General features: G+C 36.3%; 1 long non-coding RNA gene across 1 annotated transcript; it reads right to left on the reverse strand.

Annotated features, from left to right (window-relative positions):
• Positions 1–2,425: 2,425 nt before the first annotated feature.
• Positions 2,426–13,452, reverse strand: LOC309847601. Its single transcript, XR_014302518.1, has 3 exons — positions 13,378–13,452; positions 8,359–8,433; positions 2,426–2,493 (listed from the first exon to the last, which is right to left on the reverse strand). It is a non-coding gene; the product is annotated as an uncharacterized lncRNA (long non-coding RNA).
• Between the last annotated feature and the right edge of the window lie 898 nt (positions 13,453–14,350).

A 14,350-nucleotide genomic window follows, 5' to 3' on the forward strand; every position in this document is an offset into this window, starting at 1 on the left:
CTTAATTACATTGTGCATTCAACATAGTTAAATGTTTTATCTTACTCATTTGAAGATAATTTTTCCTAATATATATCACATGGATAACAGTGAGTCTTTATTTAAAATATAAAGAATAAATAAACTTACATTAAAAAGTAAGTAAAGCAGAATGAAATCTTTTGACAAATGTCATTTACGTCAACAGGTTAAGAATTTATACCTTAAAAATATAACAAAGTTAATGTTTACTACTTATTTCAATAAACATCCATGTGTAAATTATGAGATGCTGTGTATTGATTCCTGATACTCAAGATACTGATTTATAAGCCATTCAGAGAAAAGAAGGATTCACTGATTATTTATTTATCAGTGATACAGTCAGAGTAGCATTTTAGACATTTCAGAAATAGTTTTCCACTCGAGTGGTAATGGCAGTGGATGAAATTCTTAAATATATTTCCCTGCTTTCTAGTACTATGTGCTGTATTTACCTGTGGATGCATAGAAATGGAACCACACAACAGTTTCTATTCACCCATCATTTCTGTTACTTGTAATGCAGTAACACATTTCATTTTGAAGGAAGGTAACGAATTGGGATCAATATTTCACGTGCCTGTGTTATTCAGCAATTCCTATGAAAAGAAGTGGCATGAATAAAAAAGTAATTTGAGAAGCTGGTGAGTAAAATAGCAAAGGGAAGAAGAAAAGGATGCAAGAAATGGATTGGAAAGACCCATAGTGAAAGAACCAAGTTAAAGTTGAACTTGAGCAGGAACAGAGGTTCGCTTCGTCCTGATTAAGTTTCCTTAATTTCTGGAATTAACCCTACATTTGAGAACTGTCATCAATTTATTAAGGTAAACTATAAATAGATACTCATACATATATTCATACATTTAAAATTTTTTTGAACTCCTACTGTGTATAAGCCATTGTCCTAAGCACTGGAGATATATTAGATAAAATCAATGAGTAATTAAAATAGATGAACAATAAAAACCTTCAAGATGTGAAAAGGAAATGAGTGATAACTTTTCCGAGGATGTATACTTGAACTAGACAAAAATTTTAAAGCAATATGTAGACTTAAGGAGTGATTTAGGTATAATTTTTTAAATGAAATAATTTCTAATTGTTCTTTCAGTTGAAGGTATACCTACCAGAATAAAAACTTCCATCTTGAGAACTCATTTGTACTGGACCCTATAGAAAGTGACAATCTCTCACCTGCTGTTCTCCAGAGGACATTGTTTCTTTTGTACCATAAACAGAGGATTGCTTCCTCATTGCTAAATCTCAGAAGAAAAAGAAACTGGTCCCTCTAAGGTCATGGTTTAATAATAGTCCAAGAGAAAAAATATTCGCTTAAAAAAATTGTTGCTCTTTGAAAAGAGTTTTTCAACTTTACAAAATTTCTTAAATAAAAATCTTTAAATACTAGCTAAAAGTCTAAGAATGGGCAATTGCTATAAATTCGAAAGGCCCAAAGAAATTATTATAGGTCATTTTTTATACTAATGATAAAATCAACTATATTTTATTATTGAAAAACATTCCTTAAAAACATTTAAGCTTAATGTTCAACAAAGATAAATAGAATAAGTAGCATTTTATTGATGTCGTTATCAACTTAAATAATATTTTTTAAAAGTGTAGTAATCTCATTTAACTTCATTAGTGACTGGTTCATGCCCATATATGGTAAGGTATGTAAACTTCTAAACTATGTTTGAATTTTACAAGTTTATATTTTCTGAAGTTAAGCATGAAGAGACAATGCTTTTCCAGAGTAAAATTGTAACTCAGAGATAAAATCAGTGGTCTTCTAGGGAGGAGGTGCTGATTTTTAATTTTTACTCACTTGTATGGTGTTAAAAATCCCATCCTAGCTAACATCAAGCCACCAACTTGGTGCCACTGGGAATGGAGTTGGGAATAGATGCATACACTCTACTTTATGAGCCCTGAGAAGAAGGTGGCTGCTGCAAATCACTGGATCATTTGTTCAGATAGGAGTTGCTATCAATTTGATCAGATATAGGTTACTATCAATTGTACAAAACCATTTAAGCTATCAGAAAGAAAGAACTAATGCTGCCAATTAAGTTATGGAAAAATGTTTTCTTATTAATTGATTTTTTTCATTTATTAAAAAAGCTCTTTCAAAGATTTTCTGGCTCCAGAAGGGTTCCCTATCCTAACTTGAGAAACTGAAAGAGACAGAAAGATATACAGAGAAAGAGAGTTCTAGATGGATGTGCTGTGACAGCTAATAGATACCAGAACTGTGTAGCAGCCCAGAGAAATCTACGTGGCCATTCAGTGTTCTTGGTGTAAAAGTAAGTCCACGTGATGTTAATGCTTGCGTTTGACAGAAGGGAGTTGGCACAAAGGGACTGTGGGGTTTGTGTTGGAGAGGGTAATTGCCAAGGTCTTACCCTAACAGCAGCTGGACTTCTTTAGTTGAATCAAGGTCCGAAATGGCAGGCATCATATGCAAACCAACTGTAAGAGACCACATCATGATTTCAAGACTGTTGAAATATTAATAAACACAGCCCACTGGGGGTCATCAATAAGATATGGCCTATTAAATATAACAATAATGATAGCTAAAAATGATAGGAAGCATAATATGTAGACGACTCCTTCTAAAAAAGTCTTATGGGGTGCCTGGGTGGCACAGTGGCTTAAGCCTCTGCCTTTGGCTCTGGTCATGATCTCAGGGGCTGGCCGCATCCCGCTTTCTGCTCAGCAGGGAGCCTGCTGCCCCCTCTCTCTGCCTGCCTCTCTGCCTACTTGTGATCTCTCTCTCTGTCAAATAAATAAATCAAATCTTAAATAAATAAATAAATAAAGGAGTCTTGAAACTTCTTACATATTAAATGTATCCATCAGATACTGCTAGTTTCTGGTCCAGCTTGTAAGGAAATGGGAAGTAGTCACTCCCGTCTTTACAAGAAAAATTGCTGAACTAAAAATCAGCGACTTTCATCAGATTTGTCAAAGAATTAAGGTCACAGGGCAGCAGGCTGCTGCCCCCCTCACCCCCGCCCTCGCCAAAACTGGACAAAGAGGTGATACAGAGATTCACAAATTACCAGGGCGAAAATCTCCACTGGAACCAATACCAGGGCAGGAAGACAAACTGTAACTGCTGAATTGCTGGAGGCTCAGGATGAACAAGTCTAAAAGTTAAAAACTCCAGGGAGTCTTAGCCTTACAGAAGCTCCCGTACTTTTGTGAGTTTTACCTCCAGGTGCCTTGACCAGGAAGAAATCAGAATGAAAGGACCAAAGAGATGGTAGAAATCCAAAAGCAGGGGAAGAAAGGATGGTGGGAAGGAGGAAGGAAATAATGGAAGAGAAAATAAAAAGAAAGCATCACATCTGCCTCTGATTCTGAAAATAATTCTAAAATTTTGGATCAAAGCTCTTCAGGGCAACTGCAGCACGAGGGAAAAGAGAGTGCTGCCTTTTAAGGTGACAGCATTCAAGCCACCAACATGTATTTGTTTAGATAAGTTATCACATGGCCAGCGACAAAATTTGCCTTTGGGGGGATATTCCTCCTTTATGTTCAAAGGAAATGATAATGAAAAGGGAAAACTAGAGCACATTTCTTTCCTTTCTACTGTTACCCACATTGATGTGCTTCAGATTTCAAAACAAAAAGTGATCATTAGGTAAAGAGCAAGATTTTTGTCTTCGCTTCTTTTGCAGCTTTGAGAGTTAAGAGAAATCAGCATCTAGGGGAATGAAGCTACAAAAGAGAAACAGATACACCTGCTCTGGCTCTATAAAATCAGAGAACCCTGGAAAGCAATTTAATCTGAACAACATTTAGAATCTTGATTAAAGTCATCGTTTACTGCCCAGCACAGAAACCATCCTATCAATGAATCCAGGTTCACCACCGGCCACATCAGCACAACATTGCCTTCAGGAAAATTTTAAGAGACCCGTTCACTTATGTCCTAAAAGTGTTTTAATATCCAGGTTACATAATTATGATGATGAATATATGAAAAAGAAAAAAGTTGCAAAGCACACACAATATTTTGAAAGAGTTCAAAATATTGCTGTCAGCTCCAAACCAATGAGCAGAAACAAACTGCAGTGCTCCAAGAAACTGTTAAACTAGAAGATAAAAGAAGGAAGAAGTTTTTTTGGAGAAAAAAGAAACTTTTCTAGAAAAAAAATTAGTTTTATTCTTCTGCTTATATCTTTTATGCTAATGTTTAATTTTGCAAAATGCACAAAAATGTTGTAGGTTTTTTTTTTTTTTTTGTACTCTTCTAACATTTCTCCCTCTCTTTAAAATGTTATGTACCCCCAGGAAAAAAATACACATGTATGGGAATGTTCAGTATGCATTCCTACACTGTGTTCCTTTGTTATCAGATGGAATTTTAAACCACAAAATACAGAGATAAATATAAGTCTCACTGAGCGATAAGAGGGAGTTTCAAGAGGACAGCATAAGATCCTGAATCACCTCCTCCCACACATACATCAAATCTACAGCTACATACATATAAGTTCCTTCTGAGAAAAACCTGAAGATTAGCTGAACAGCTCCTGCAGAGCAAAGGATAAAAGGACCACATTAAGGTTAGGAAAACCAGAGACACAGTTTTGCCAAAAACCTCATTCCTGTCATAGTGACCCACAATCAAGATGGGTATCACAAATATAGAGCCTATCCCTGAGGACCGAAGCATTTATGTCCACAGCCCTTGGAACCCACAGTGGGTGGATGATCCCTTAAAACACCAAGCTTTGAAAACCAGTGGGACTTAAATCCTGTAGACCCAACAGTCTGTGGGGAATGTAAAGTCCACTCTTGAGAGGCTCATACACAGATTCACTCACCCTGGGAACCAGTGCAAAAGCAACAATTTGAAAAACACCTGGACCATACATGAAGATTTATTAGCTAATCTCAAGGCATCTGCCAGGGGTGCAGAGATTGGTTGGGTTCGTCTGGGGACAAAGGCACTGGTTAGCACATTTTTTGTCTTTTCACTGTACCTTGCTAACATTAGTAGGCTTGCTGAAGCCAGGTGATTTATCCAATCCACACAGAGGACACCTTTTGATCACCTGAATCTGGTGGCTGGGGTGATGAGGAGAGGTGGTTGGGTGGGAGAAGGTTATGTTTCTAGGCACCATAGGACTGAAACAATCAGAAAAACAGTTCTTGGCAAGCTACCCGTCCCCTCCGGGGGAGACACAACACAGACAACCATCTGAAACACATTCCCACTCTTCCTGTGAAAAAGGTCTATTTACCTTTCCTGGAGCTTGAGACTGAGAGTAAAGAATCAGATTTACCACAGATCTAGGAGTTACTCAGGTGGTCTCGGGCCTGCGGATGCCATGGTTGCACTCTCCCTTGGCCTCTGTGATTTCATGGGTACCTCTCAGAACAGAGCTTATACACTTTCTTGGAGCCCCTATTTTTGCACTGTTGCCAAGGAGATATATCCAGATTACCTGGTCTGAAGGCCAGCAGAGGTTGCGATGTAGTCTCATGGGACTATACATATTTGCATACTTTAAAAGCTGCTGTCTGAGAGACTGGCTTCCAATAAGCCTACACCTAGGTGGGGACTGAGATCTCTTCCTTTGGAACACTGACAAGGGCTTGGCACACCGTCAGCAACTGGGAACTATCAAAAGTAAATCGCACAGCTCAGACAATCACAAAGATTTGAGAGATAACCAAGAGCTACAGCAAGGATGAATGAGAAGTTTCATTGCCTACACAAAGTCATCCCTTCAAGACTGAGGAAAGGTAGTTGTTTTGCCTAATATATAAAAAGAGAGAGTCATGCAAAATAAGGAAACAAAGGACTATGTTCCAAATGAAAGAACAAAGTGAAACCCCAAGAAAAAGCCTCAATGGAATGGAGATAAGTAATTTATCTGATAAAGAGCTCAAATTAATGGTCATGAAGATGCTCAGCCATCTCAGAAGAATGGATGAACACAGAACTTCAAGAAAAAGATGAAAAATCCAATAAAGTATCAAACAAGTCATACCTAACTGAACTGAAAAATATAATAGAGGGCTTCAACAGGAGACTAGATGAAGCAGAAGAATAGAACAGTGACCTGGAAGACAGAGCAAGGAGGTTGATCCAAACAGAGCAGCTTTAAATGATACATTAACTCATAAGCACTTAATAGATACATATAGAACATTGCATCCAAAAACAATAACATACACATTCTTCTCAACTGCACATGGAACATTCTCCAGGACAGTTTATAGTGCTGAAAGAAATTCAAGAAGACACACATAAATGAAAAGATATCCCATGCTCATGAACTGGATGAAGGAATATTTTTCAAATGTCCGTATGACCCAAGCAACTGACTGATTCAATGCGACCCCCATCAAAATTTCAATGATATTTCTTACAGAATTAGAGCAAATCGTTCTAAAATTTGTATGGAAATCCAAAAGATACCAAATAACCAAAGTCATCTTGAGAAAGAAGAATAAAACAGGAGGTTTCATGTTCCTCAAATTCATACTTTATTACAAAGCTATAGTAAACAAAGCAGTGTGGTATTGGCATAAAATCAGACACACAGATCAATAGAACAGAAGAGAAACCACAGAAATAAACCCATGCTTACACTGGGCCAAGAATACACAATAAAGAAGGGATGGTCTCATCAATAAATGATGTTGGGAAAACTGGAAAGACACATGCAAAAGAATAAAACTCAGCCACTAGCTTATACGACACACAAGAAATTGACTCAAATTACTGGATTTGAATGTAAGACCTGAAAGCATAAAGCTCTGGAGAAAACATAGGCAGTAAGCTCCTTAACATCAGTCTGGGTGATAATTTTTGGATTTGACAACAAAAATGATGGCAAAAAAAAGAAAAAAGAAAAACAAATGAGACTACATTGAATCAAGAAGCTTCTGTACAGCAAAGAAAATAATCAACAAAATGGGAAGGCAACCTACTGAATAGGAGAAAAAATTTCAAGCCATTTATCTGATAAAAAGTGAATATTCAAAAATATAAAGAACTTCAAACAACTTAACAGTGAAAAACACACAATCTAATTTAGAAATGGACAGAAGACCTGAATAGAGTTTTTCCAAAGATGGTATATAGATGGTCAATAGGTACATGAAAAGATGCTCAACTTCTGTAATCATGGTGGATATGCAAATCACAGCCACAATGAGATATCACCTTACAACTATTAGAATAGCTAGTATTGAAGAAGTAAGAAATAACAAAGGTTCCTGAGGATTTGTAGAAAAGATATCCTTCATACACTGTTGGGAATGTAAACTGGCACAGCCATTATGGAAATCAGTATGGTGGTTCCTCAAAAAATTAAAATGGAACTACCATATGAACCATCTATTATTCTTCAGAATATTTTTCCCAAAAAGTGAATACACAAATTTGCAAAGATATATACACCCCTATGTTTATAGCAGCATTACTCACAGTAGCCAAGATATGGAAACAACCTAATTGTGCATTAACAGATGAATGGATAAAGGAGATGTGATTATACACACTCTCTCTCTCTCTATCTCTCTCTCTCACACACACACACACACACACACACACACACACACCCCAGAATACTACTCAGTCATAAAAATGAATGAAATCTTGCTTCTTGTGACAACATGAATGGAACTTGAGAACATTATGTTAAGTGAAATAAGTGATACAATGAAAGAAATATATAATTTCACTTTTATATGGGATATAAAAAAACAAAACAATCAAAACAAATTTCAAGAAGATTGGTAGTTACCAGAAGGAAAGGGAATTGGGGTTAGCAATATGGCAGAAGAAAGTCAATTGTATAGTGATGAGTGGGATATTTTGTGGTGATCCCTTTGCAGTATATACGAAGATCAAATCATTATGAGATGCCCTTGAAAGTAATATAATGTTATATACCAATCTTACCTCAATTAATATATGTATTCATAAATATATATATAAATATATATGTATGCTTAATTAGCATTTAGATATGCAATTGCTTCCAAGTATATTATAAAAATAATCGCTTTAAGTAAGCAGATGGAGTAGGTTAAAGTAACAATTTAAATTAAAGGCTAAAATCTAAAAAGCAAGAAAAGAAGAAGGGAGCTTTCTGTGTTAAGAAGCCGATATAACATAAGACACAATAGATAATTGAAATCAGGTTAAATACATAATTTATAGTCTAAATTAGACTTTACTGAGCACAGCTTTCTAAAACCACAATTCTGAAAAATGCTTAAACATTTATTAACTAAATATGCTTTTTTCCAAGGTCTATGTTAAACAGTAGCCAAGGTATGAAAGTAGATGGCTATACCTACCTCATTACAAAACATGGTCTCAATGCCAGTGACAGGCATTGTATTGTGCTGAAATAGCATTCATCACTGCCACATCTAAACACAGGAAAAGAACAAATAGGTTCACAGGTTGATGGGATTTTGATCCCTTATGCACTCCTACCATGCTTCACCCTCACTGAACTACACGCTTAGCTTTTCCTTTCTATGATACACAACAGAAGAGAACAAAGCAACCTTCTGCTTCTACTAATTCCATTTTCTGTTTTATGACAACTCATATTTAGGAACATTCTTAATTCTTCAGAAATTCTGAAGAAAAATCTTAAATTCTAAACTACATACGCACACACACGTATACACACATATATATACATATATATGTTAATGTATACACTTACATAACAGCCCATGTTAATTGTAGAGGAATTTCTGTTTCAAAGTTTGCTTAATGGGCCCCAAATAGCCATGGCATTTTAGGAAGAAACTGGGTTATTAGATTGTCAATCTTCAGTCACTGATGTATGAATAGGTCAACTCTACCTATAAAGAAATCATAAGACTGTATCTTGTTATTGACTTGGAAAAAACCTGTCTTTCTTCCTGGAATATCTGAGTGGAAATATTTCCCCAGAGAGAGAAAAAAGTAAGTTTATTTCAGAGGCAATTCAGAAAGGATTCTCCTTAGGAAACAGAGGAAACAAGAGCTGCTATTAGCAGAGGTGATATTGAAATGCTAATGAAAATGCAAATCCTGGTTCTTGGACTGCTCACCTAAACTTATTTGAAGTGCTTGTTAAAAGTTCAGTTTCCTGACCTTTAGCATGAGAAACTCTGAAGTTTCCTCTAGAAATCTGAGATTTTACTACATCTTCTAGTTGATTTTTATATTCACCAAAGTTAGAGAACCCGTGTACTTTATGTAAGGATCAACTTAATGGAAGCAATCAGGAACAAAAATTCCCACGTAAGTTATCTCTGTAGAGAAGAGTCACTGGCATTAGTTAGGGAGAACAGATACAACCATGATAGAGCCAAAAGGGACATAAGTCTAAAAAAGAGTCTTCATGTTAGAGCAATGAGAATAAAACCATATTTTATTCTCCCTGAGGTGGTTTTTTTTTTTTTTTTTTTTTTTTTTTTTGGTAGATAAACTATACCTCCGCAAACTCTGCTTAGTGTGATGTTTCCCAAATTTTGGGGTCAGAACTTAAGCCAATTAAAGTATGGACTACTTAATCAATTACACGGATTTAACCAATGCATGTCATTGAGGCTCATTCCTTTACAGTCCTCTACAAAAGCCGATAATATACACATCATAATCTTTCTACTCCTCCCTGCCTCACCTGGTGGACAAGAACTTAACAATCACTGGAGCTATATGCTTTGTTATAGCAGTGGGTAATTCATTCTAGAGAGAAAAAGGACATCCCTAAAAGTTCCACTTTCTCTGTTTGATTTCATACAGACCAAGTAACTCCTTGGTTACAAATTTGTTTTCTAAATTCTCTAATATTGGGCAAGTCTGTGTAGTGACATAATGTTAAACTATTCATTGATATTGTTATTTATACATGAGTCTCCTGTGAGATTGTTTGTGTTAATTCCATTACGCTAAGCAACTTTCAACAACGAGGCAATAATTATTTTTCTAGATTTCTTATCTAGAATATTAAGTCTAATTGATGATTCAAGGAAGATACTGCTCAGGAATGAGATACACTGTTCACCTAGCATCCATAGATGACATCACTAAGTCTTTACTTTCTAAGTGTATTATCTCTTCCACTGTTCGAGAGACTGATGGGGGGCCTGGGTGGCTCAGTCTGTTAAACATCCAACTCTTGATTTGGGGTCAGGTACTGGGATTGAGCCCTGAGTCAGGCTCTCTGCTCAGTGGGAAATCTACTTGTCTCCTTCTCCCTTTGCCCCTCCCTCTGCTCGCTCAGTGTCTCTCAAATAAATAAATAAATCTTCAAAAAAAGGGATAGAGACTGGCAAAGGGTTTATTTGTAAAATCTTTTACAGTACAAGATCAAATACAACAGCTTTAAATTACTGTTACATGGGTTCCTGGGCTAAGGCACCACCTATAATAAAATGAACCTTTTCAAGAAGAAACAATTCCTTTTCTCTCTTACTTTCACATTAACAATGTGGTATTGCCTGTTTTCCAATATTTAAATATTTATCATAGCCTTAACTGTGTAACCTTAGAGCAATATGTATGAAGTTCTGAGATGCATTATTTTACCATAATCCTCATTACCTAGCAATAGAAAAAAATAGTAACTGTGCTTCTCAAAGAATATGTTTCACCTATTTAGCATGGTATAATTTTTTTGTGCCACCATAATGCACTTTAACATTTAGAATCTAATGGCTATTTTTAAATTTATTCATTTTTTTTCTTCCAGTAAACAATCACTCACACAGTAAACATATTTAAGCACTCACTAGATTACCAGGCCCTAAGAACTGAGTAATGCTAGTGAGGACTTCCTTCTCTGTTAGAATTCACAAAAAGAATAATACTGACTTTAAAAAACAAAAACTAACTGCATTCATTTGTTCAAGCAAAAGCTGGAGTTGTACAAAATTTGCCCTTTTGCATCTGGCTTGTTTCAAGGAGCAAGAGGTCTTCAGGGTTAATTCATGCTCTAGCATGTGTCAGAACTTTATTTCTTTGTATAGGGAGTAATAGTCCATCGTATTCTACACTTTATCTGTCTTGTTTGTCAAGTATATACCAGGCTTAGGCCATATTCTAGGTCTTAGACATGTTCTAAATGTTAGGGTAATATAACATCAATATTTCTATACTCTCTTCTATTTCCTCAACAAATAGTAGATTCTGATAATTTCTAGGGAAATCAAAAGATTTTTTTTGCATGTGTCCATTCTCTTACATTATGTTATATTGCACTTAAATACATACAATATTTATATAGTCCTTACATATATAAACACTATAGTGTGGAGTATGGACTTTATGATATTTTGCCAGTGAGGTCCCCTGAGGTGTACATTCTCATTTAGGACAATTCACTGCCCTCAAAGTTGAAGTGTGAAATATCTAACACAAAAAATACCATAGTGTCCACATGTTAAACAGAGACATTATAGGAAGGTGTCCTTATTTCTTTTAATCTTGATCTTTCCTTCTCAGGTTTGCACACCACCCATCCTCCACAAAATGCCACATTCTTCTATAAATCTCTGTGTTCCACAAATTCTACTGCTTCCCTGGGGAAAATTCAACCTTCTACTAACAATAGAAAACCTTTCCCATTATTTCTTTTCCACACCACAGACTTGAAATTGAACTCAGGCCTTCTGTTGTATAAGTATGTATGGACAATTCAGCTCAGATTTATAGATCACAAGTGGAGCCTGGGCTTTACACTGTGAGCAGAGCTTCCTGATGGCATAGTCATTAAATAACACACCCCTCATTGGTAAACATTTTTCAGAGACCACCAAGTTTAATGTCATAGAGGCAATTACAGTGGTCCTCTAATACTATCCAAAGCATTACTGGACTATTTCCTGCTCATCCCAAGGCTCAATACACCGCAACGTAAGTATTCTACCTTTCTGATGTTTGCTCATTTACTGAGTCATACAATGAACAAAAAAATTCACTGTGTACCGAGTACCACTGTTCTAGGCTTTGGGTGTCAACGTATCTAGAGCATATTAAAGGCATAGTCTTAGAAGAGATTTGTTTGGATAACAAACAAGAAGAAATGCAGGCCTCAGATCATGTCATGGAGAATTCAAAGTTTTAAAGGCAGTGGAAGAGGCTGACCTGGGAAAGTAGGGTACAAATTGGTGAGAGGAATACCAAGAGAGAGTAGAGACACAGATACAAAGGGAAGGGAATGCTTCAATATTATTCAATGTAGGTAACAAGTGTAGCAAGTTAAGAAAAGGGTGAAGTTCATTAGATTTACTGACTTGGAGATTATTGGTGACCTGGGTGATGATTGCTTAGTGTTGTGATGGAGATGGTGGTGGATCCAGATTGAAAAAGGCTTAAGAGTAATTGAAGATAAAGTAGACACATGGAGTATAGAAAACTCATGGACAAGGGGGCAGAAAGCAGTGGCTTTGTAGAGATAGGCTGATGAAATCAACTATTGTGCATAATAAAGGAAATTTTGCATATGTTTAATAATAAATGATGGGTGATTATATACTTTTGAGAGGAAGTGGATGTTGCCTTCACCAATGTAACTATTTTGAGTCAGGGTCTCCGTATTTATTCTACTTAGTCTATGATTAAATTGTTTTGATTTAATAATGTTCTCTGAGATTAAATATGGAGAACTATGCAAGTAAGACATATTCCATACTCTCAGAGTAGTGGTGAGACAAATCTATAAGTCCAAAGGGCTTTATATTGTATTAAATGCTGAGATGGAGAAATAGATATCACACTCTGAGAGCAGAAAAAGCATTCATTCAAATTGGGTAAGCAAAAGCTTCCCGGAAATGTTCTTTTTGAAAGACAACAAGTTTCATAGCCAGAATAGGGCAGTTCTGGGAAAAGAACAGTATGCATGAAGGCACTGAGACTTTTTAAAAAATATTACATATTCAGAAACTGGAAGCAGTCTACGGCCATACCACCCTGAACGCGCCCGATCTCGTCAGAAACTGGAAGCAGGTAGATGTAATTCATAAATATTTCTATATGTAGAAGAAGGAAAGAAGGGTTTCGAAGAAAGAAGACAAAACCCTGTCAATGCAGGCCTTTGTGGCATAAACTATGGAGTTTGATCTGCGTCTTGAAAAATGTGGGGAACCATGGAAGGATTTAATAAGGATTTAATGAGATCATTATCATCACCATCATCATCATTGTCATCATCATTTCACTGAAAGCTAACATACTGAAGACTTAATTCTGTGCCGTGCATACTTTTTAGCATTTTTTAATGCATTATCTCATTTAATTCTCTTAAACACACACAGAAGTAAGTATGAATCGTATCCCCAGATTAATAACCTGGAAATGAGTCTATTGCTTACAAAATTGATGCTAGGAAATGAAGGCCAGAATCTTCACCCGCGCCAGCTATAAAAGCCAGCCACCTTTAAGACACCATGCTCTCTCAAAAGGTGGCTTCTGTGAGGGCTTGCTTGCTTCTTTACATCACTCCTCTGTAGAAAAGTCTCTCATTTTAGTTTCTGGATCCTGGATTATATTCTTGTGCCTGAGCTCTTAGGAAGACTAAAAAAGCCAGGTCTAGTTCCCGTCTTAGAAAGGCAGGATTCATAAAGAGGGATATTTTTCAATCAGAGAAGAATTCTTCAAAATATCCTGAGAGGCTACACGATGTGTCAAATGATCTCTAAAGCCCCCCAAAGATGGTATTCAAACATTGTCGAGAGCGGATGCTCCAGGGGCCCGGAGATCCGTCAACCGCAGAGCTTTGCAAAATGACTCCTGGCGATTTGCCAGAAGGTGTGTCTAGAGTGACTGATAGTAAACAGGAAGTACTACCTATTGGCTGTTGAACTATTGCTATGCTGTGAGAACTTGGTAACAAGTTTAAGATTGGTGGATGCATATCGCTGTCTATGCTGATTGGCTTAGCTCCCCTATATAAGCGATGGCCATATGAAATAAAGAGACCCTCTTTTTTGAAACCCAACTGGAGGGAGGGTCGTTATTATTGCTGCTGGATGGCGATAAAACAGAAGACGAAATTTGGCACTATAGAAGCTTTTTTTTTAAAAATAGAAGAATGGAATAGTATAAAAAACATGTATTTTGAGATGTGTGGGAGATGCATGGTGGGAGATGAGTTCTGCCATGCAATAATTATGTGACCTCTAAAAATTATTGAGTCCCAGGCTTAACTTCCTCTTCTATAAAATAGGTTAGAATGACATGTAAACTAGATGTAATGTATCGATAAGGTAGGGAAAAAACAAAGCTGATTTTTTTTTTAAGATTTTTTTTTTTTTTTTTTTTGTAATCTCTACACCCAACATGGGG

The sequence above is a fragment of the Mustela nivalis genome (genome assembly GCF_964662115.1).
Source record: "Mustela nivalis genome assembly, chromosome: 14".
Classification (NCBI taxonomy): Eukaryota; Metazoa; Chordata; class Mammalia; order Carnivora; family Mustelidae; genus Mustela; species Mustela nivalis.